At 37.6% G+C, this 23,307-nt stretch overlaps 1 long non-coding RNA gene across 1 annotated transcript; it reads right to left on the bottom strand.

Annotated features, from left to right (window-relative positions):
* Positions 1-658: 658 nt before the first annotated feature.
* Positions 659-18,684, bottom strand: LOC129644652 (uncharacterized). Its single transcript, XR_008710910.1, has 3 exons — positions 18,497-18,684; positions 6,386-6,475; positions 659-790 (listed from the first exon to the last, which is right to left on the bottom strand). It is a non-coding gene; the product is annotated as an uncharacterized LOC129644652 (long non-coding RNA).
* Positions 18,685-23,307: the final 4,623 nt, after the last annotated feature.

The following is a 23,307-nucleotide window of genomic DNA, read 5'->3' as shown; positions in this document are numbered from 1 at the left end:
ATCTGCACAACAACCCTACCTTTGTTGACTGTGTCATCCAGGCAGGCTCCCACAGCAGGCTCACCCATCCCCTAACACCTTCTTCTGTTTAACTGGACACAGCATTGAAGGTGGTGTCTTGGACCATTTTGAGGAATTATTATCCTGGTCTCTCCCATGTACTCAGGAGGTGTACATGCAATTAAACTTCTGCTGTTTCTTTTTCTCCTGTTAATCTTTTATTACAAGGAAGGCAGTGCTGTCTCAGCTGAGACCTAGAAGAGTAGAGGGAAAATTCTTTTTCATCGCCTACAGTGTAAATTAATTTCATCTGTATGATAGCTATAGCACATTCTAAAAAATCTGACATTATGTAGTTTTCCAGTTAAACTTTTTAATAGTTTATAAACTTTTTGTTGTGGCCTGTGTGCAGCTTGGAAGATAATTTCCAGACATGAAGCAGAATGAGAGGAGCATAAAGTTTATTAGAGTGGGTAACACTGCTAGAAAAACAGGCCAGCTCAAGGGAGAGCCGGCTGCTTCCAAAGGCTAACAGAGAATTTTTATTGCCTCAAAACAGAGAAAGTTCCTACTGGAAGAGTGGCATTAGGTGATTGGTTAGGATGCTATAGGGTGCGTAATAGGGTGGAAATTTTACCTAATTTGGGGTCAGGGAGCTGTTGTTCAGTTGCCAAGTCATGTTCGACTCTTTGTGACATTATAGAACATAGCCCACCAGGGTCCTCCGTCATGGGATCTCCAGGCAAGAATACTGTAGTGGGTTGTCATTTCCATCTCCAGGGGGGTCCTCCTGTCTCAAGATCATAAGATTAGTAAGAAGGTTCTTGTTAAGAAGGAGAAACATGTCCTTAAGCAAGATACAATTGTTGTTATATAATCCATTTGCCCTTTTTCTCCTCCTTGAGAGCCCTGGACCCCTTCCTCTTTGAGGGTCCCAGACTCCTTATCAACCTACCTAAGAATTAGCTCTCTCACACTTTTGTTGATGAGGCATTCTCTCAAATATATTGTCAGCATTTTCCTTTCTATGGGGCTCATTCTTATTAGCACATAAGCCTGCTCCAGTCAATCACAGTCAGCAGAAAAGCCTTCCATCAACTTTCTCTCCTGTGATTTCAATTCTTCTTTCTAACCATGTCCCATAGAAAAGAAAGAAAGAAAGAAAGTGAAATGACTCAGTCATGTCCGACTCTTTGCGACCCCCATGGACTGTAGCCCACCAGGCTCCTCCATCCGTGGAATTTTCCACGCAGGAGTACTGGAGTGGGTTGCCATTTCCTTCTCCAGGGGCTGACCCAGGGATCGAACCCAAGTCCTCTTGCATTGCAGGCAGACGCTTTACCATCTGAGCCACCAGGGAAGCCCAGTGCATCCCCCTTTCTGTCATAACAAAAATCCCTTTCCCTCTTCTTCCCCTTCTACTCTGACTGCCACTTCTGACTCAAGTCCTATAACTGCTTCAACCTAGGTTACAGAGTAAACAGAAAGACTTCTTCCTGAAGTAAATGGATATTTCGGTTCCTCGTTGACCTGACTTTTCCACAGTATGTGTTCTTGTCAATTTCCTCCCTCCCTCTTCTTAGAGACTAACCACATCTGAATTAGTCTGCTTGGGCCATCATCATAAGATATCACAGGTTTTGGTGCCTTAAACAATAGACATTTTTTTTTTTTTTCCTCTCAGTTCTGGAAGCAGGAAGGTGGGGATAGAGGTGCCAGGAGCTTTGTTTCTGACGGGGTCTCTCTGGCTAACACATGCCAGCTTTCCAGCTGAATCCTAGCACAGCCTTTCCCTGGGGCCTGTGCAGAGAGTACTCTGGTGCCTTCTCTTCTTCTTCTTTTCCAATAATAAATACATTTATTTAAATGATTTTTTATTGGAATATAGTTGCTTTACAATGTTGAGTTTCTTTTTCTTTTTTTTTTGAGTTAGTTTCTACTGTACAGCAAAGTGAATCAGTTATACATATATGCATACACCTCCTTTTTTAAAATTTCCTTCCCATTTAGGCCACTATAGGTCATTGAGTCCCTGGAGCAGGGCATGGCAACCCACTCCAGTATTCTTTCCTGGAGAATTTCTTGGACAGAAGAGCCTGGCAGGCTACAGTTCACAGGGTCACAAAGAGTCAGACACAACTGAAGCGACTTTTCATACACACAGGTCATTGAGTAGAGTTCCCTGTGCTGTACAGCAGGTCCTCATCAGTTATCTATTTTATGCATAATATCAATAGTGTATATGTGTGCTTTGTCTTCTTATAAGGTTATGAGCCCCATATGATCAGAATTTTGCCCTTAGGACTTCATCTAACCATCCCATATGATTAGAATTTTACCCTTAGGACTTTATCCAACCTTAATGACTTTCACGCCCTGCTTCCAAACATGTGATGGAGCAGGTAGGGGCTTCAACACATGAATTCAGTTCATAGCAATGTCTCTTAGCTCACCTGAGCTCATATTTCATAGGCTCTTCTAACATGCTGACACTTCAGTGTATTTATTGTTATTGTTCTTTATATCTATTTTCTCAGACCCCTTTATTTTCACTCTCTGAATAGCCTTTCCTTCTTACAACTTAAATTGCAACTTATATTTCACACATCTTTGCATCTTTAGCCCAGCTCTCTCCCCAGAGTGTCAGATTCACTCAGTTCTATATTAGACTCACTAACTCTATGTCCCATAATTGTCTCACATCAAATAATCTGAACTATTGATATGTCATATCTCGTGTACAGGAACCAAGTTATCAGCAAGTTATCCAAGCCAGGATTCTAGGTTTTGTCTTTTTATCCTCAACAAAATCATACACTTAAAAAAATTCAGTAATCTCCTTTGTCTTTTTTTATACTCAGGCGTGTGTGTATGCTCAGTTGTGTCTGACTCTTTGCAACCCCATAGACTGTAGCCAGCCAGACTCCTCTGCCCATGGAATTTCCCAGGCAAGAATACTGGAGTGGGTTGCCATGCCCTCCTCCATGGTATCTTCCTGACTCAGGGATCGAACCCTCGTCTCCTGTGTCTCCTACACTGGCAGGTGGATTCTTTACCACTGCACTGTGGTCTTAACTTTTATGGTATGTGTCAAATGTCTCTGGATACTGAACTCTCTTCTATTTGTGTTTTTTCAAATGTACTTACTCCACCAAGAATACTCTGGCTTCATCACCTGGGTAATCCCACTCCTCTTCATGTCTAACCTATGGCACAACCTTCTCTGGGAAGAAGGTGCTGAATCTCTAGACTGATCCTAGTCACATTAACCCATGTCATCACTTGTTCTTCCTAGCGGTGTCTGTTGTAGCCACTCTTCAAAAAGACAATGCACTCCCACCCAAAATTTGGTTTAGTAAGACTGATAATCACACATAAATAAAGGACTATAAAAAATGGTATCATTTATAAAATGAAACTTTCTGGAGAATGCAGCCCAACTTTTCTGACAAAGTCCTAAAATGGCTTGAAAAAGCAAGGAAAGGACTTGAACTGTGGTTGGGGGTGAAGCGGAGATGACGGCTGTCACAGAGGAAGCTCTCAGTGCTCTGAAGCTCTCACTGCCACCGAGTGAGCGGCCATCTGGGTTTCTCATCAGCTTGACCAGATGTGAGGCATTAAAGGGAGAGGAGTGATGCTGAAAAGCTGTCAGCAGTCAAACATCAGAAAACAAACTCAAACTCTTTAGTGTGTAGTGCTGGGAGTTCAGCTGAGCAGGGAAAGTGGGAGCTGGGCTGTCAGACACCAGAGTTTCCTGTTAAAGCAACATGCCAGCGATGCATGAGTTAAAGCTTTTGTCTCTGACTGCAGCAGGAGCACCAGGAGGCTAACAGGGAGCCAGGTTCCCCTGCGAGGGCTCACACCGCAGGGTCAGGCAGAAGCGTGGGTGGCGGGGGGCATTTCACTGCTGAGCAGGCCCTGAACCAAAGGTTCTGCAGCTGATCAACCCTGAGGTGGAGGAGGGTATGAAAAGGTAGGGCTGGGAGTGGAGAAGCGGGGAGCACAGGGTCAGAGTGGGGGACAGTTACAGACACTCCTCCCCATAGACAGGAGTCTGCAGAGTCTAAAGATGAACCTCTGCCCCAGATCTCAGACAAAGAGACCAGGCATGAAGGCATCAAGGCTAGGAATGCAAACACATGTGAGAGCATCCCCTGTTGGGAGGGTCTGGACCCTTCAGAGACGGCAGCACACTGGCTGTGCTGGGCTTCTGGGGTGGGAAGGGCCCTTGACTCCATGAGGCCTGTCAGCTAAAGCTTCAGTCAAAGTCAATGGTCAGGTTGGAAAAATTACACATCGAGACTGACCCAAGAGCCAGACTCATCACAGGGTCTTTGACATATGGAATTATGGTCACATGCACAGTCAAGGGAAACAGACACACCTGAGCAGGTGAGTACTTTCACTGGGCATATGTTAATGCATATTCAGTTCAGTTCAGTCACTCAGTCGTGTCCGACTCTTTGCGACCCCATGAATCGCAGCACGCCAGGCCTCCCTGTCCATCACCAGCTCCCGGAGTTCACTCAGATTCACGTCCATTGAGTCAGTGATGCCATCCAGCCATCTCATCCTCTGTCATCCCCTTCTCCTCCTGCCCCCAATCCCTCCCAGAATCAGGGTATTTTCCAATGAGTCAACTCTTCACATCAGGTGGCCAAAGTATCTTCACATCAGGTGGCCAAAGTACGGACTTTCAGCTTTAGCATCATTCCTTCCAAAGAAAGTCCAGGGCTGATCTCCTTCAGAATGGACTGGTTGGATCCCCTTGCAGTCCAAGGGACTCTCAAGAGTCTTCTCCAACACCACAGTTCAAAAGCATCAATTCTTCGGCACTCAGCTTTCATCACAGTCCAACTCTCACCTCCATACTGAAATTACTTACCTTAGTTTTGAAATATTCTGACATTTGTTTTAGCTTAGTCACCCCCTTCTTACATTATAGGTCGATATATTTTCCATTGGAAAATGTAGCCCTTTTTAAATAATCTATACTTATAAATGTATTTTGAAAGCAGGTGAAAAATTTTTTACACACTGGCAAAAAACAGTTTGAGCACAACCATTATTAATGTGAAATAGCCAACAAGAGTGCTTTCCTTCAAGAAAGGAGTACAGAAGAGTTCTTAAAAGATAAGCTTTCAAGTTACATAGACTTGGGAAAATTCTATAAGCCTCAATTTTACCATCTGCAAATACATTTTCTAAGATTATTATGAAGATGGAATAAAGCAAAACATAATGAATGGCATACTCTTTGGCATATACATGGCCCAATTAATGATTAACAGATGAGTAGTTAGCATGTGCACTATTCCTTACGGTTCTGCAGTGATTTAACACTATGTCTACAGATACAGACTTGAGAAGATGAGTGATGGGTAAGGAGGGGAGGTGAGACTCCTTGAGACTCAAATTTTCTGTTAAAAAAAAATGGAGAAGTTCCTTTTTGTCTTCAGTGCTTTTGGGACTTATTTTTTGCCTTCAAACTATCTAAAAAGCTCAAAATTATTACAAGAAGCCTGATGAATTTTGGGGAGTTGCAAGAAGAAATCTTTCTATTCATTGCTCAGAAGAGGCTCAGATTTAGAATATATTGAATTTTTCATCAAATATAGTTCTCCCAAATCATTAGTATTCTTGGCATTATTTCTGCACCTATCATCTAATCTGTCCTGCTCGCACTGTTTCCCCATGAGATGTGGACATGAGTTTTGAAGACCTATTAACCAGGTCATAAAGGCAATATGGATGATCTTCTTCAATTTTTATAGTTATGCTAATATGGACTTATTATAATAGTGAGCATGGTATTTAAATTCAATTAAATTCATGTCAGGTGTTTGATTAATTATTACTTATTATTAGGAACTAGCGATTTAAAGACTAATAAGATATATCCTCTGTCCTTGAAAAACTGACAATTATCTCAGAGTATAGGTACATATTTAATTTATATAATCAATGGAATAAAGACTAGAACAAATACAACAGCAGTACGTCTTGAAAACAAAGAAAAGGGTGCTATTCAGTGTCTTCAAGTATTAAGGAATACTCAACTTAATGAGGTCACAATTGACTTCAGTCTTTAAGAAGAGATAAGTCTGCCCAGGAAGAGAAAATGAGAAAATGCCGTGTATAGCAGAATCAAGAGTATGAGAAAAGACCCACAGAGTTCTTAAAACCACAAATGAAATTAGGCCACTGGTATAACTGTCCTCAGCAAAACGTCCTTTCAAGTTTCAAAAATACCTTAAAGGTATAGAACTTCAAGAAAAGCCATTTGACAAAAAGTAGATAGGAATTACATTGAATGAAAACTGGCTTCAATCATAAACACCACAGTACCTAATAAAGTCATAATTATGATGATGAAGTTGCTTACCATGTGCTGAGGTTATACACTCTGTTGATGGTGTATTTGCCTGGGAACTGTTATTCCTGAATCTAAGAGCATGCTGGAGTTTCTCCTTAGCTGTTCACAAGGAAAAATAATGAAAATTTATTTATTCATAAAAACCATTGGTTTGTTTCCTATCTGCAAAAAAATAAATAAATAAAAAGCTGTAGAGGAAATTTTAATAAAAATTTTAAAAGTTTTCTGATAACTTATTTGCATCCTGCCAGGCACTGAGTATAAGAGTATACCGTGAAAAAAATCTCCTACAATAAGGTTTACACATATTTTTGTGTTACATTAATATACATGCTGTTAGGAGAAGCCATCCATGAAATCACAAAGAACTGTGTATTTTCTATATAAAAGTGCGGCACTGCTGTTCTCTGAAGAAGTGAACTCTCACACGTCTAAAATATAGCATGTGCCATGACAGGGAAGTGAGAAATTTCAGTGAAATGCTTAACTGTGTTTAAGTCTTCCTTTTTTTCTTACCTATTCCATCGCAACTACTCTTGAAAGTACTATTTTAATTTGAGTTGATTCTGTCACAGACAGACTCCTATTGTTTGCATCTTACGGCCGCTGGCACCCCGGTTCTCTTGGATTGGGTAGTCAGAACTTCATAAGTGGGCTGCGATTGTATCACGGGTCGAAACAGCCACGCTGGGCAGTGATGGGGGACTGGAGGCCACGCCAACCTGGAGCCACTCTGCAGCTGACAACTGATTTAGCACAGTGAGCTGTTTCAACTGAGATGGATTGTTTGTGTTCTTTAACTTCAAGAGACAGTTATTTTGAAAGATGCAGTTCTTTTGTGGGGCTAAAAAGAACACTTTGTCTTAATTATACTTGACATTTCAAAGCTCATACCAAGAGCCTTCTCTGGGGACAGAAACAAACCACTTGTCTCCTCTAGAATAGGAAAGTGAAATGAATAAACAACCCTTGTTCTTCTCATTCGATAGTGCAATTTCTCTGATGTTTGTTTGTTGTTTTGTATATTTTTTTCTTTTGAAAAGCACTGGATGAACCATAGCTTAATATTCTCTAGGAGAATCAAAGTATCGATGGGAGGGCCATTTTGGAAAATTAAGAATAAAATTGCTAGTGTACAAAGCAACACATTGTGTGCCTTGGTTGTTCTATGTGTTCATTCAGAGCAGTTAATTTTCTCTGAAGCAGTAAAATTAAATGGGTACTAACATACCAAGAATCTGACATTTTAAAAATTGTGTTTCTTTAAATTACTGCAAATTTAATACTATAATTTTCTTCAATTTTAATTTGAGTTCACTGCATTTGTCATTTCCTCTGAAAATATATGATTTCTGTGGTTTCTATTCATCTTGAAATGTTTCATCATTATCTCTTACATGATCTATACAAATGTTTATTATATAAAAGTATTCAAATTACTTTTTCCATGAACGTGAATATGGAATAATGTAGTCTAGCAAAATTGAAGTAATTTAATTTATAATTAAAATTAATTTTATAAAAATATGATGCATTTTCTGAGAGAATAAAATTAATTTAGTCTTATTTGTACTTCTAGAAAATTGGAGGTTGAAGTAATCAATGGCATGAAATAGCAAAAATGAATAATATGTGTAATTTTTCCAAATTAGACCCTCAGCGATCCCATGGACTGCAGCCTACCAGGCTCCTTCATCCATAGGATTTTCCAGGCAAGAGTACTGGAGTAGGGTGCCATTGCCTTCTCCGTGGGATAAATACAGCATCCATTAAATACAAGACTAAATTTTAGTATGTAAGTGTGGAATTATATAAAATTCTTTGAAATATATGGATGCAAGCAGATTTTCCCTTCAGGTATAATTGTAAAATATCTGGGATATTAAAAAAATTCCATATTTTACCAATAACAATATGCAGACATCAACTACTTTTGTATGAGTCTAGAATATACACAAGAAGTTTCAAGAAGGGAAGTTCAAGTGGATACTTAGAATGAGAAAGAGGTGCCTAAGCATATTATTCACAAGAATTGAGATAAATGCTTCAAATAATATTGAAAAAAACTGAAGAGCACGTCATGATGTTGTTATTTTGTATATTACTTTGTTTTAAAATTTATTTTATATGTTCTCTCTATAGTTTCGTACATTTGAAATGTTTCTCCATGGCATCACATATCCTTTTGTAGAAATTATGCCTGTTTCTATTTTTTGGGTTTAATTCACAAATTATGTTAGCATAATATATATTATTATAATATTATATATTATCATATGTTAGCATATTTATTAATAAGCTATCCTAAAGGCAAGGACATTATTTCAAGTAGAAATTCACAAACATGGTGAGATAACAAAATCTAACTGGTTAATTTACTTATTTAATTACTAATATTAATTTAATCAATCATGGCTTATTGTGATATCTTTGTCCTTGACAGTTTGCTGTGCTAGACAGGCAAAAAGACAACAGTCCTTGCCCTTGATGAACAATCACATGTTTTATGATGATATCTACATTTTTATGTAATAGGCTTCTTAATAGTTTTAGAATAAACAACAAATATAATCTCCATTATATTGCTTTAAATATTTATATTTAAAATACAAGTATACTTTTCTCTTCAAAATACATCCACTGGAATCTAAATATCAAAGGAATTTGATAACTCGCATTTATCTATGAAGAAAAAAATACATAAATAAACCCATCTTTGACAGTCAAATTTTTGATTATGTCAACTTTTCTTAACTCACATACCCTAATTATGTTTGAAATTTTAAACTGGAAAGCTTTCTGTTAATCATCATGTAATAATTTTTATCTGTAAAATCACATATGCATATTGAACTCCATTTTTACTTCTTTAGGCCATAAACCTATATGTTTTAAAAGATTTCTTCAAGATTGAGTTAAGACTTCAATTACTTTAGTACAGACCTAATCTAAAGAATAAAAATGTACTTCAAATTTCTAAAAAGGCATGAAAGTTACACTGAAAATGTCTCTTAATAATATATCTGTCTACATGTAACTTTTTATTAAATGTTTCATGTATGTATGAATACTGATGGTAGAATTTGAGTTTGACATCAATCTTTTTTCATGAATTTACATATGATTAAAGGCAAAAAATACATAATAACATCATGTAATTGTCTATTTTGAGCATGTTCATATATCATGAAGATTTTTTTGGACACATAGAAGTGCAATAAATTCATTATTGCTCCTATATTTCCTCTATTCCTCTAATGTCTAATGTCTAATTCCTATAATGTCATGTTTTTGCCCACATTTGGCACTTAAATCTATCTCCACCAACCTTTCTGTATATTAATGTAATGTTTAATTTTACTGTTTATATTTCCTTAAAGGGTTTATTGACATTAGTATTTATGTTAAGTTTTCCATTTCTAGAAGAAAGAATATGCTTAGAGTAGATTTTGTAGCAGTCATATGCTTGGCAGGGTTATCTTTGGGTAAATAGCAGCTGCTATTGAAAAGCATCCTAAATAATTATTAGCAGAAGTACAAAATCACTGCAGATGGTGACTACAGCCATGAAATTAAAAGATGCTTACTCCTTGGAAGGAAAGTTATGACCAAACTAAACAGCATATTAAAAAGCAACAACACTACTTCGCCAACAAAGGTTCGTCTAATCGAGGCTGTGGTTTTTCCAGTGGTCATGTATGGATGTGAGAGTTGGACTGTGAAGAAAGTTGAGCACCGAAGAATTGATGCTTTTGGACTGTGGTGTTGGAGAAGACTCTTGAGAGTCCCTTGGACTGCAAGGAGATCCAACCAGTCCATCCTAAAGGAGACCAGTCCTGAGTGTTCATTGGAAGGACTGATGCTGAAGCTGAAACTCTAATACTTTGACCACCTGATGCGAAGAGCTGACTCATTTGAAAAGACCCTGATGCTGGGTGAGATTGGGTGCAGGAGGAGAAGGGGACGACAGAGGATGAGATGGCTGGATGGCATCACCGACTCGATGGATGTGAGTTTGGGTAGACCCAGGGAGTTGGTGATGGACAGGGAGGCCTGGCATGCTTTGGTTCATGGGGTCACAAAGAGTCGGACATGACTGAGCGACTGAACTGAAACTGAATGAAAACAACATTTGGTATATTCTTTGGAACATTTGGTATGTTCTTTGGAATGTTTTGATACATTCATAAAAGTACACTTTTAGTATAAAATCTGCATTCCATATTATCTACATATTTCTTGAAATGTAAATCAATTATTCCCAGAATCTTTAAGGAGAATATTTGAAATGATTACATGCAATTGAATTTAACATAATCATTTAGATCTTTGAACTCCACAGTAAGAAATTTCTGATATCACAGCAACTGCAAATGTCATTCAGTGAAGTGAACTGGGTTTCTGCAGCAAAATAGAAAGGAGAGGTGAGATTTTGTGTCTCCTTCTATTAAAATCATTGGTCTTTTTTCAGTCCTCAATATTAGAATCCTGCTAGTCTTCAATATATGAATATGAATAAATGTCATTTGCTTATTTTCTTGTTTTTTTAACTCCGTTAAAACTCAACAATATTACCACTGAAAATTATGTTAATCCATGCATGCATTATGGAAGTCGTAAACCCGTTTCAATACAATGAGATGGATGAATTTTATAAGAATGAGAAAGGAGAGACAATAGGACAACAACTGAAAATATTATCATTATTTTGTCTGCCAATTCCCACTGAGATGACTTAGGTTGAAGTTGAAGCCAGAGTTATGTGAATGGCTGAATTGAAATATTTTACTTTTCAAAGTAAATCGAATTTTAGTCTCTGCCTATGTTACAGATCTTAAGACAATAAGAAGGTGTCTGAAAAAGCAATCTGGAAAGTCAGTTTCTTTAGATTACCAATAAGTTGTATTGCTGAACTTGAGGAATTCTGTATTTTCACAGCTAATAGATGGACAGGATATTCATAAAAAGAAGTTTTTGGTGACCATATGGCTCTTTAATTCTTTATTTCTCTAGTGTTATTTTTGTAGTATTATTTTATAGTTTTAGAACTCAAACTATTTCAGAGTCAATATGTGCAGGTGTGTGTGTTCATGTGTGTATTTTCCCTGATTTTGCTCCCTGCTAGTATTTTGTGCATTTTAATGTCCTAGCCAAGTCCCAAATTGTAACTGTAGAGTGAAAAGAAAAAAGTTAGGACCATGGAATCAGAGCTCTGCACAAAGAGTTGAAAGACTGTAGGTAATTTATTTAAGCACTCAGTTCAGTTCAGTAGATCAGTCATGTCCGACTCTTTGCGACCCCATGAATCACAGCACGCCAGGCCTCCCTGTCCATCACCAACTCCCGGAGTTCACCCAGACTCACGTCCATCGAGTCAGTGATGCCATCCAGCCATTTCATCCTCTGTCGTCCCCTTTACCTCCTGCCCCCAATCACACCCATCATCAGAGTCTTTTCCAATTAGTCAACTCTTCGCATGAGGTGGCCAAAGTACTGGAGTTTCAGCTTTAGCATCATTCCTTCCAAATAAATCCCAGGGCTGATCTCCTTCAGAATGGACTGGTTGGATCTCCTTGCAGCCCAAGGGACTCTCAAGAGTCTTCTCCAACACCACAGTTCAAAAGCATCAATATTTCGGCGCTCAGCTTTTTTCACAGTCCAACTCTCACATCCATACATGACCACTGGAAAAATCTAGCCTTGACTAGACAGACCTTTGTTGGCAAAGTAATGTCTCTGCTTTTGAATATGCTATCTGGGTTGGTCATAACTTTCCTTCCAAGGAGTAAGCGTGTTTTAATTTCATGGCTTCAATCACCATCTGCAGTGATTTTGGAACCCCCCAAAATAAAGTCTGATGCTGTTTCCCCATCTATTTCCCATGACGGGATGGGACCAGATGCCATGATCTTCATTTTCCGAATGTTGAGTTAAAGCCAACTTTTTCACTCTCCTCTTTCACTTTTATCAAGAGGCTTTTTAGTTCCTCTTCACTTTCTGCCATAAGGGTGGTGTCATTTGCATATCTGAGGTTATTGATATTTCTCCTGGCAATCTTGATTCCAGCTTGTGTTTCTTCCAGCCCAGCATTTCTCATGATGTACTCTGCATAGAAGTTAAATAAACAGGGTGACAATAGACAGCCTTGACGTACTCCTTTTCCTATTTGGAACAAGTCTGTTGTTCCATGTTCAGTTCTAACTGTTGCTTCCTGACCTGCATATAGGTTTCTCAAGAGGCTGGTCAGGTGGTCTGGTATTCCCACCTCTTTCAGAATTTTCCACAGTTTATTGTGATCCACACAGTCAAAGGCTTTTGCATAGTCAATAAAGCAGAAATAGATGTTTTTCTGGAACTCTCTTGCCTTTTCTATGATCCAGCGGATGTTGGCAATTTGATCTCTGGTTCCTCAGCCTTTTCTAAAACCAGCTTGAACATCTGGAAGTTCATGGTTCACATATTGCTGAAGCCTTGCTTATAGAATTTTGAGCATTACTTTACTAGCGTGTGAGATGAGTGCAATTGTGGGGTAGTTTGAGCATTCTTTGGCATTGCTTTTCTTTGGGATTGGAATGAAAACTGACCTTTTCCAGTCCTGTGGCCACTGCTGAGTTTTCCAAATTTGCTGGCATATTGAGTGCAGCACTTTCACATCATCATCTTTCAGGATGTGGAATAGCTCCACTGGAATTCCATCACCTCCACTAGCTTTGTTCGTAGTGATGCTTTCTAAGGCCCACTTGATTTCACATTCCAGGATGTCTGGCTCTAGGTGAGTGATCACACCATCATGATTATCTGGGTCATGAAGATCTTTTTGGTACAGTTTTTCTCTGTATTCCTGCCGCCTATTCTTAATATCTACTGCTTGTGTTAGGTCCATCCCATTTTTGTCCTTTATCAAGCCCATCTTTGCATGAAATGTTCCCATAGTATCTCTAATTTTCTTGAAGAGATCTCTAGTCTTTCCCATTCTATTGTTTCCTCTATTTCTTTGCATTGGTCACTGAGGAAGGCCTTCTTATCTCTCCTTGCTATTCTTTGGAACTCTGCATTAAATGCTTATATCTTTCCTTTTCTCCTTTGCTTTTCACTTCTCTTCTTTTCACAGCTATTTGTAAGGCCTCCTCAGACAGCCATTTTGCATTTTTGCATTTCTTTTCCATGGGGATGGTCTTGATCCCTGTCTCCTGTACAATGTCATGAACCTCAGTCCATAGTTCATCAGGCACTCTGTCTATCAGATCTAGTCCCTTAAATCTATTTGCCATTTCCACTGTATAATCATAAGGGATTTGATTTAGGTCATACCTGAATGGTCTAGTGCTTTTCCCTACTTTCTTCAATTAAGTCTGAATTTAGCAATAAGGAGTTCATGATCTGAGCCACAGTCAGCTCCTAGTCTTGTTTTTGTTGACTGTATAGAGCTTCTCCATTGGAGAGGTCTGACAGAATGTGGTCCACTGGAGAAGGGAATAGCAAACCACTTCAGTATTCTTGCCTTGAGAACCCCATGAACAGTATAAAAAGGCAAAATGATAGGATACTGAATGAGGAACTCCCCAGGTCAGTAGGGGCCCAATATGCTACTGGAAATCAGTGGAGAAAGAATGAAGGGATGCAGCCAAAGCAAAAAGAATACCCAGCTGTGGATGTGACTGGTGATAGAAGCAAGGTCCGATGCTGTAAGAGCAATATTGCATAGGAACCTGAAATGTCCGGTCCATGAATCAAGGCAAATTGGAAGTGGTCAAACAGGAGAAAAAGCAAGAGTGAACATCGACATTCTAGGAATCAGTGAACTAAAATGGACTGGAATGGGTGAATTTAACTCAGATGACCATTATATCTACTACTGCGGGCAAGAATCCCTTAGAAGAAATGTAGTAGCCATCATGGTCAACAAAAGAGTCCGAAATGCAGTACTTGGATGCAATCTCAAAAACGACAGAATGATCTCTGTTCATTTTCCAGGCAAACAATTCAATATCACAGTAATCCAAGTCTATGCCCCAACTAGCAACTCTGAAGAAGCTGAAGTTGAACGGTTCTATGAAGACCTACAAGATCTTTTAGAATTCACACCCAAAAAAGATGTCCTTTTCATTATAGGGGACTGGAATGCAAAAGTAGGAAGTCAAGAAACACCTGGAATAACAGGCAAATTTGGCCTTGGAATACAGAATGAATCAGGGCAAAGACTAACAGAGTTTTGCCAAGAAAATGTACTGGTCATAGCAAACACCCTCTTCCAACAACACAAGAGAAGACTCTACACATGGACATCATCAGATGGTCGACACCGAAATCAGATTGATTATATTCTTTGATTTAAGCATTTGGTACCTGAATATTTAGAAAATAATGGATTCAATAAGAGTATGAACTGGTACAAAAGTGCCCAAAGCTAGTGTTTAAAAGATAGAAAGGATTAAGTAAATACTAATTTACTTACCACCTTGCTGCTGCTGCTACTGCTAAGTCACTTCAGTCGTGTCCGACTCTGCGCGACCCCATAGACGGCAGCCCACCAGGCTCCACCATCTTTGGGATTCTCCAGGCAAGAACACTGGAGTGGGTTGCCATTTCCTTCTCTAATGCATGAAAGTAAAAAATGAAAGCGAAGTCACTCAGTCGTGTCCGACTCTTAGGGACCCCATGGACTACAGCCTACCAGGCTCCTCCGTCCATGGCATTTTCCAGGCAAGAAGAGTACTGGAGTGGGTTGCCATTGCCTTCTCCAACTTACCACCTTAGTAAATAAATATTAATTACTATATTTAACAATTTATAATTGCTACAATTTTCATGGAAAAGCAAACAATGTCATCTTAAGGTGGAGTCCATGAAAGAGTATATACATATTGGCAAACTTTATAAGTAATTTTTTTTGCTTTGTCTTCAAGAATTTTAGTACTGTTTGACATACTTTCTAGCACCCTACATGAGATCAGGAACCCTGTAGCAAATATTTCCTTATATCTCACAGTGTTTTATGTAGAAGAGTTCAGTAAGTTGTTATTCACTATTATGCATATATATGTTCCAGGTAACCTCAAAATAAGAAGTAACTATAAGTTGGAGAAGGCAACAGCACCCCACTCCAGTACTCTTGCCTGGAGAATCCCATGGATGGAGGAGCCTAGTGGGCTGCAGTTCATGGGGTCGCCAAGAGTCAGACACAGCTGAGTGACTTCACTTTCACTTTTCACTTTCATGCATTGGAGAAGGAAATGGCAACCCACTCCAGTGTTCTTGCCTGGAGAATCCCAGGGACGGGGGAGCCTCGTGGGCTGCCATCTATGGGGTCGCACAGAGTTGGACAGGACCGAAGCGACTTAGCAGCAGCAGCTGCATAAGTTCTATTAAATTACATAAGAATGTATTATATAACTTATGTTAATTGAAAACTTTAAATGCCTAATCTACTTGCATGCATCGAATCTACAAAATGTTTGTGATTAAACATGAGTAATCAAAATAAAGCAATCATTTTTTCTGTTGAGATTTTTTAAAAAGTATTTTGGAAGGTATTTGTATGAAATGTAGTTTTGTAAAGAAAAAAAAAACAATTGAAAGTGGTAAATTATTTTTGAGTCTGCAAGAGATAATGATGTATAATGAAGAAACATATGGTCTGAAAAAAAAAAACAGTGAAAAAAACTTTAAAGATATTATGGTTAATTTTCAACTCAAGTTTGGATTATACAGCTTCCTCGTTTTCATGTTATGTAATGCATGAGCTCATTGAATCTGGCATCAAACTGAAAAGCTTCTGCAAAGCAGAAGAAACAATCAATAAAAGGAAAAGCAGCTATGGAATGGGAGAAAATATTTGCAAATCATATATCTGATAAGGCGTTAATATACAAAATATATAAAGAACCCATATAATTCAATAGCAAAACAAATAGCTCAATTTAAGAATGGACTGGGGATTGAACAGAGGACAATGTAAATGGCTAGCATATACATGAAAAGAGGCTCAAGTGAAAGTGAAAGTCACTAAGTCCTGTCTGACTCGTTGTGACCCCATGGACTGTCCATGCAATTCTTCAGGCCACAATACTGGAGTGGGTAGCCTTTCCCTTCTCCAGGGGATCTTCCCAACCCAGGGACAGAACCCAGGTCTCCTGCATCGTGGGCAGATTCTTTACCAGCTGAGCCACGAGGAAAGTCCATCTAATCATCAGAGGAGTGCAGATAAAGATCACAATGAGACACCACCTCACACCTCTTAGAATGGCTATATTTGATATTTACATCAAATATAAAAGAGATTACAAGTGTTACTGAAGACGTGGAGAAAAATGAAGCCTTTGTTCACTGTTAGCGGGAATGTAAGTTGGTGCAACCACTATGGAAACTGTATGAAGATTCCCCCAAAAAAATTAAAATAGAGCTACCATGTGGTCCAGCAATTGCACTTCTGAGTACAAAACCAAAGGGAACAAAAACGGAATCTCAAAGAGGTATCTGTATCCCATGTTCACTGCAGCATTATTCACAGCAGCCAAGTTATGGTGAAGGAGGAAGCAGACAGAACAGGCTCCATCTTGAAAGCAGGACTCCGTCTTGGCAGGACCATGGACTTTGAGCTATATGTCCTGTATCTATGGAAATGACATACCAAGTGGAAAACCAGATCCCCGGATGGAAAGAGCCCCAGGGCTCATACCTAGACTCTCTGTTGCCTAAAAGAATACCCTAATTATCTGTGTAACCAAATAGAATAATAAATTATATTATGCTTATTGGGATATGACCACAGGCCTGTTGATAATTGTCCACTGTTAACTACCTAGGCTTAAGACATACGAATCATGGGTTAACTTTGATTATACCTTTCTTTTCCTTTGTTCAGACTAGTTTCAGGGAATTTGGGAAGGTGGCTTTGAGCACATACACATAGGGTATATAAGGTTTTCACAAAAACTGGTCGGGGCCCTTGGCTAAGAGGGGACTCTGCCTTGGGCCTGCTGGTATAATAAACTGCACTCTACTATCGCATTGTCCTTCTGAGTGAGTTTGTTTCCCAGAATGCGTGGCTATAACAATGGAAGCAACCTGAGAGTCTGCTGATGGACAAATAGATAAGGAACATGTGGTATGTATATAGAGTGGAGTAAAACTTAGCCATGAGCAAAAATCCTGCCATTTATAACAATATGGTTTGAACTTGAGAGCATTATGCTAAGTGGAATAAGTCAAAGAAAGACAAATAACATATAATGCACTTACATTTAGGATGAGAAAGACCAAAACTCATAGAATTAGAGTAGAAGAGTGGTTACCAGAGACTGCAGAGGGGGCATGGGAGAGGAGTGGGAGATGCTGGTCAGAATAAAACTTGTAGCTATAAAATGAATGAGTTCTGAGGATTTAATGTGCAGCATAGTGAGTATATAGTGATTACATGGTGATTATATATGGTATCGCTAGTGGCTCAGATGGTAAAGAATCTGCCTGCAATGTGGGGGAACCGGGTCCAATCTCTGGGTCGGGAAGATCTCCTGGAAAAGGACATGGCAACCCACCCCAGTATTCTTGCCTGGAGAATCCCAAGGACAAAGGAGCCCAGCAGGCTACAGTTCATTGGGTCTCAAAGAGTCGGACACGACTGGGTGACTAATACATTCAAGATGATTATATTAATAGTTAATAAAAGGTTTTTTCAGGTCTTTCCGAGTGTGTGTCTTTCCTGAGCGTGTGTCTTGACACACAAGATGTGTGTCAAGCGTCTTGTCTTGTCTTTTTTGATTCTCCCTTCCTTCCACAGGGCTGCCTTTAAACATCTTAAAGGTCAAGAGTGTCACCCTAGCTACCCTGGGCCTTGGTCTACCGTCTGTCCCACTTGTACTCTCCTGCTCCACGTGGTCTCCCTGCTGCTTTCCCAAGAGGCACCCACTGCTTCTTCTGCTGAGATCTAAGTTAGGCGAAACAGAGTCTAGCCCTTCAGACTGCCCCCAGTCAGGTTAGAACATTTCAAATACGTCTTCTCTGCTCTCTCCACTTCAGCGGAGAGAACTGGGAACAGGGCTGCAGCCTCCTGCAGACAAAGACCAGGTGAGCTGCTGAGCAGGTGGGACAAGCAAGTGGGAACATCACAAGATCTCATACCTGAATGCTGTGGCTTTTTTCTTGAATGGGTGTCCAGTTGGTTGAGGTAGGCTTTCTAATCAGAGTTCCTCTAATTTGGCCCATTTTGAACGTGCTTGATGTTCCCTTGGGGAAACAAGGGCTTGGAACTTCCTATTCTGTCATTTTCTGGAACAAAAATAAACACACTTAAAAATATTCATTTAAATGATTGATCCTAATCCTTTATAAAGCAAAACCCCATCAGATTGAGATACAATTAACTGCATAATAATTATATGATACATAATTAAATAAGAAATCATGCTTATTTTTAGTTTTGTTAAACTAAAGAAAATTAAGGAAATATTTAATACTTTGTGCCTCACTTTCTTTACCTGTATAATGAGATTAATGCCCCCTCACAGGATGGATTGACTATTACTTTATTTCACATGTGGACAGTGTATGGAAGAATGCACATTTTAGTTCTCCAAAAATTTGGCTAGTTTTACTTTTATTACAATTTTTCATAATTAACATCATAATATATAAAGCTAATCTTAAACATAACAGAATAGATCAATAGAAGTAATTTTGTTAGAATGAACACATAATTTGTAATCCAAATTGATATTTTGAGGATGAAAGTATCATTATTTATAATTATACTGGTGAAAACAGTAATAAATCAAGACTCTTCTGGGTAAACCTGTACATAATTACAGTGAATAATTTAACATTTCTCTGACAGAAAAAATTAATATAACAAAAAGCCCATTCATGCAATTAATAAACACGGAATAATATATGTTTGAACTTTTTAATCTTATAAATATATGTAATAAATGATGGTCTTTAATGTAAAATAATGGCCTTTAACATGAAATTATGAAAACAAATGAGTTAAACTATGTCTCAAGTTGTTAATAAAACATATTAAATAAGACAGCAAAGGCAAGTTATCAAAATGAAAAGAGAAACAAAATAGACATTAGAAATAATAAAAAGAAAATAATTCATAAATACAAAGACAATGGACATTTTTAATTCATTAAAACTCATAAAAGCAAATAATGTGCAAGAGGCTAAAGATTTTGTAAAAATAGTCAGCTGCATTCTTACATTTAGAGCAGATGGTTTTACCTGAAGTTTCTTTTGTGTTAAATTAACTATTGATAATCCAGAACACAATAAAGGATCAAATGTCATCAGAAACTAAGGTTAAACTCATAATGGCTGCACATTTTTACTTTACATATGCATTTTTACTTCTACCCACATACATATACACTAGAGAGAAATCTCCCTTACAAATATGAGTGCATTAGGTACACTTTATCAAATTTTATATATCTGTATCTATATAAAATGTTTAAACCAGTGATTCTCATCTTGGGTTTATATTTCACAGATATTCTTACACAGGCAAAGAAGGACATATTGCAGATGTGAGATATTTGTCAATTCAAACTCATGACCATTGATGCTGGTGCAAAATATAGCTCATGCTACTGCTAAGTCGCTTCAGTCGTGTCCAACGCTGTGCGACCCCATAGACAGAAGCCCACCAGGCTCCCCCGTCCCTGGGATTCTCCAGGCAAGAACACTGGAGTGGGTTGCCATTTCCTTCTCCAATGCATGAAAGTGAAACGTGAAAGGAAGTCGCTCAGTCATGTCCGACTCTTAGCGACCCCAGGGACTACAGCCTACCAGGCTCCTCCATCCATGGGATTTTTCCAGGCAAGAGTAGTGGAGTGGGGTGCCATTGCCTTACCAGTCAATAAAAATTCCATTAAATGCTCTAATCAATCAAATGACAAAGGCATGGCCAAAAAGTTCACAAAAGATTAGAGAAAAAATGACTAATGACCAAATAAAATATTGGAAATGGCCAAGTAGAATTTTTGAAAGGAAATCAAATTTTCTAAAGAATAGTATATAATTTTGTTTGTAAAATTGTAATAAGTTTGACATTATGTCAAAACATTCAAGTTGTATTAATATCTATAATTTATCTCTATGTATATATATAAATATATTTATGCATATTTTTATGTAGTTAAATATTGATAGAGTAGGTAAACATAGAGATATATAAATATGAAGGAAATACAATAACATCTTAACATTAGTAATGTCCATAAAAACATATGGTTGGGTCTTACTATTTATTCCTATATTTAAATGCCTTACTATAATTTTAAAATTATTCAATTAAAATATATAGTTCTTATAAGAAAATGAAAATATTCTAAATTATTTATATAAGAATTTATTCTGGCCCTTATAGCAACTTTGGTCTTTTAACTGGCCTGTGAAAGTATATTAATAGCATATTTCTGAAATAAATCCACAGATAAAATTACCAGTCTCCATCAGTAAAAGTTAAAATATTTTGTTTTCGAACAAAAGAAGGGACTTCTGCACTTGACAAAGAAGGGCAACAGCATAAGACATTTCTACATTCAATTTCTAGAATTCTCCACTTTCTTATACAATTTATAAACAAACCTCTTAGTGAAAATCATATTTGTATAACCTTTAAGAGCACCTTATATCCTAATAATAATTTTATTCAAGACACTTTTTCATTTCCATTTCAAAGACAATAAAAGTTTTTATTTCCTGCCAGTGAGTATGGGTTTCCAATGGTATCATTTATCTCAATGTACGACTCTTTTTTTTGCCCCTAAATTTTCAGATACAAAAGTAATTGATAAGCCAACAATTCTTCAGAGATCATCAAGTAAATACTGAAAAAAAAATGCATGGGACTCTGGGGAATATAATCAACTATAATATACATCTACTGCTTTAAATTCCTTTAAATGTATCTGGGAAGAGAAGTGAGTCTAAAGCTGCTCAGTCATTTCTGACTCTTTGCAACCCCATGGACTATCCAGTCCATGGAATTCTCCAGGCCAGAACACTGGAATGGGTAGCCTTTCCTTTCTCCAAGGGATTTTCACAGCCCAGGGATTGTATCCAGGTCTCCCGGATTCTTTACCAGCTGAGCCACAAGGGAAGCCCAAGAATACTGGAGTGGGTAGCCTATTGGGTCTCTAGTGGATCTTCCCAACCCAGGAATCCAACCGGGATCTCCTGCATTGCAGGCAGATTTTTTTTGCCAACTGAGCCACAAGGGAAGAGAAGAGAACTATAATTGAAGATCTCACAGTGACTTAAAAAGAAAGGGCAATGCTTTGTGTGCTAGAGAATCTCAGAGAATTCTTCATGGAGGGGGTCTTGAACTGGACCTTAAGAATTGGGAAACATTTGTAATGATGAGGCTCTAGACATTCTGAGAATGCATGGGGGAAAAACAATATCCCCAATCTGGGTTATCTAGTGTGGGAGTTAACTGAAGACAGTACTGTACCACCACACAAGCATTATTCCCTGCTTCGTATCTGCCTTGCCTTTCCCACATCATCATATAAAGGGACTCATACAATCCATAACCTTTCAGTTCTGGCATCTTTCATTTGTCAAAGCATATTTAAAATCCATTTTTGTTGTTCTAAGAATCAATAGTTCATTAATGAGCAGTATTCCATTGCCTTGATATTTGTTCATCCATTCACATATTGAAGGGCATTTTGTTACATGCAATAATTTTAATTATTCTGAGTTTAAAAATATCATTGATACTTTTCCATGTAAGCTAGTGTGCCGCTGTGATAGTTTTAATGGTTACAAGGCCACTAAATTCCATTTACTGCCTATACAATAATCTGTTTACATAATTCTTTATTGATTATTGACAGTTTTCAAGTTAAATAATAATAAAGAACTTTGAAACAAAATTTAGCTCCCTTCATAATTCTATTCTTAATCTAATTTTCTTTAAGTAAAATTTGGAGTCAAAGGATGCTCAATATTTTGGGCATTTGGACTCAAAATTTATGAGACTGATAATTTTTGCTATATGGAAATCTCATGATTTTGTTTTTGAGGAAGAAGTATTAGGCTAAGGGAATCACAGAGCTGCATAACAAGGAGGAGGGAGGAAAGAAAAGATTACATTTCTTAAATTTATGTAAAAACAAACTCTGTGATTGGAATTAATGCCAAAATAATACATTAGGCCGATTTTACCAAGCACTTAATTCACAGGGATAAAGTTACTCTCATTGTTATGATTAATTCCATGTAGAAAAAACTGAATTTTTTTCACATATATTCTCATAAGACTAGCAATCAATCTACTCCTCCCCCAGGTCTGCAGGTAGGATCTTTCCTAATATAATATTTAGGTGGAAATTAATCAGCATAAACATACCAAACAATGTAGACAATCTATCAATTCAGTGAACACATTAACCAATTTACAATTTTAATAAATATAAGAAAATTGTCTGATTTTCTGAATTATATTTCTTTTTTTTAATTTTATTTTATTTTTAAACTTTACATAACTGTATTAGTTTTGCCAATTATATTTCTTTCAGAAGATTTATTGCTATCTTGTAGACACTATCTTAATGTTCATATATTATTTCCTGCCCAATCAGCTAAATCCATAGTTGGTTTCATACTTTATTACCAATATTTTTTTCTTTAGAAAGTATGAAACCAATAGAACATTTTATGACCACTTTCAACTTTCATTTAAAACCCTAAATCCATGGTGAAGAAAAATTAATTTATGATTTTTTTTACTATCTTACACTCAAGTCATAAAATTTTTTCATTTTAAAGAGCTATATAAAGTTAAATACTCTATTGGGCTTTACCCCTTAGCTCTTAAATGCATATGTATTTTTCTTTCTTTTCCTTTGAACTAAGAGGTGGCATATTGTCGGGAGTAAATGAATCTTGAAATTTATAAGTTCAGAATTTAAGGTCTT

This window comes from Bubalus kerabau, chromosome 2 (genome assembly GCF_029407905.1).
Source record: "Bubalus kerabau isolate K-KA32 ecotype Philippines breed swamp buffalo chromosome 2, PCC_UOA_SB_1v2, whole genome shotgun sequence".
Classification (NCBI taxonomy): Eukaryota; Metazoa; Chordata; class Mammalia; order Artiodactyla; family Bovidae; genus Bubalus; species Bubalus kerabau.
Note: the sequence above shows the minus strand (reverse complement) of the source record. Positions and strands in the feature narration are given on the sequence as shown.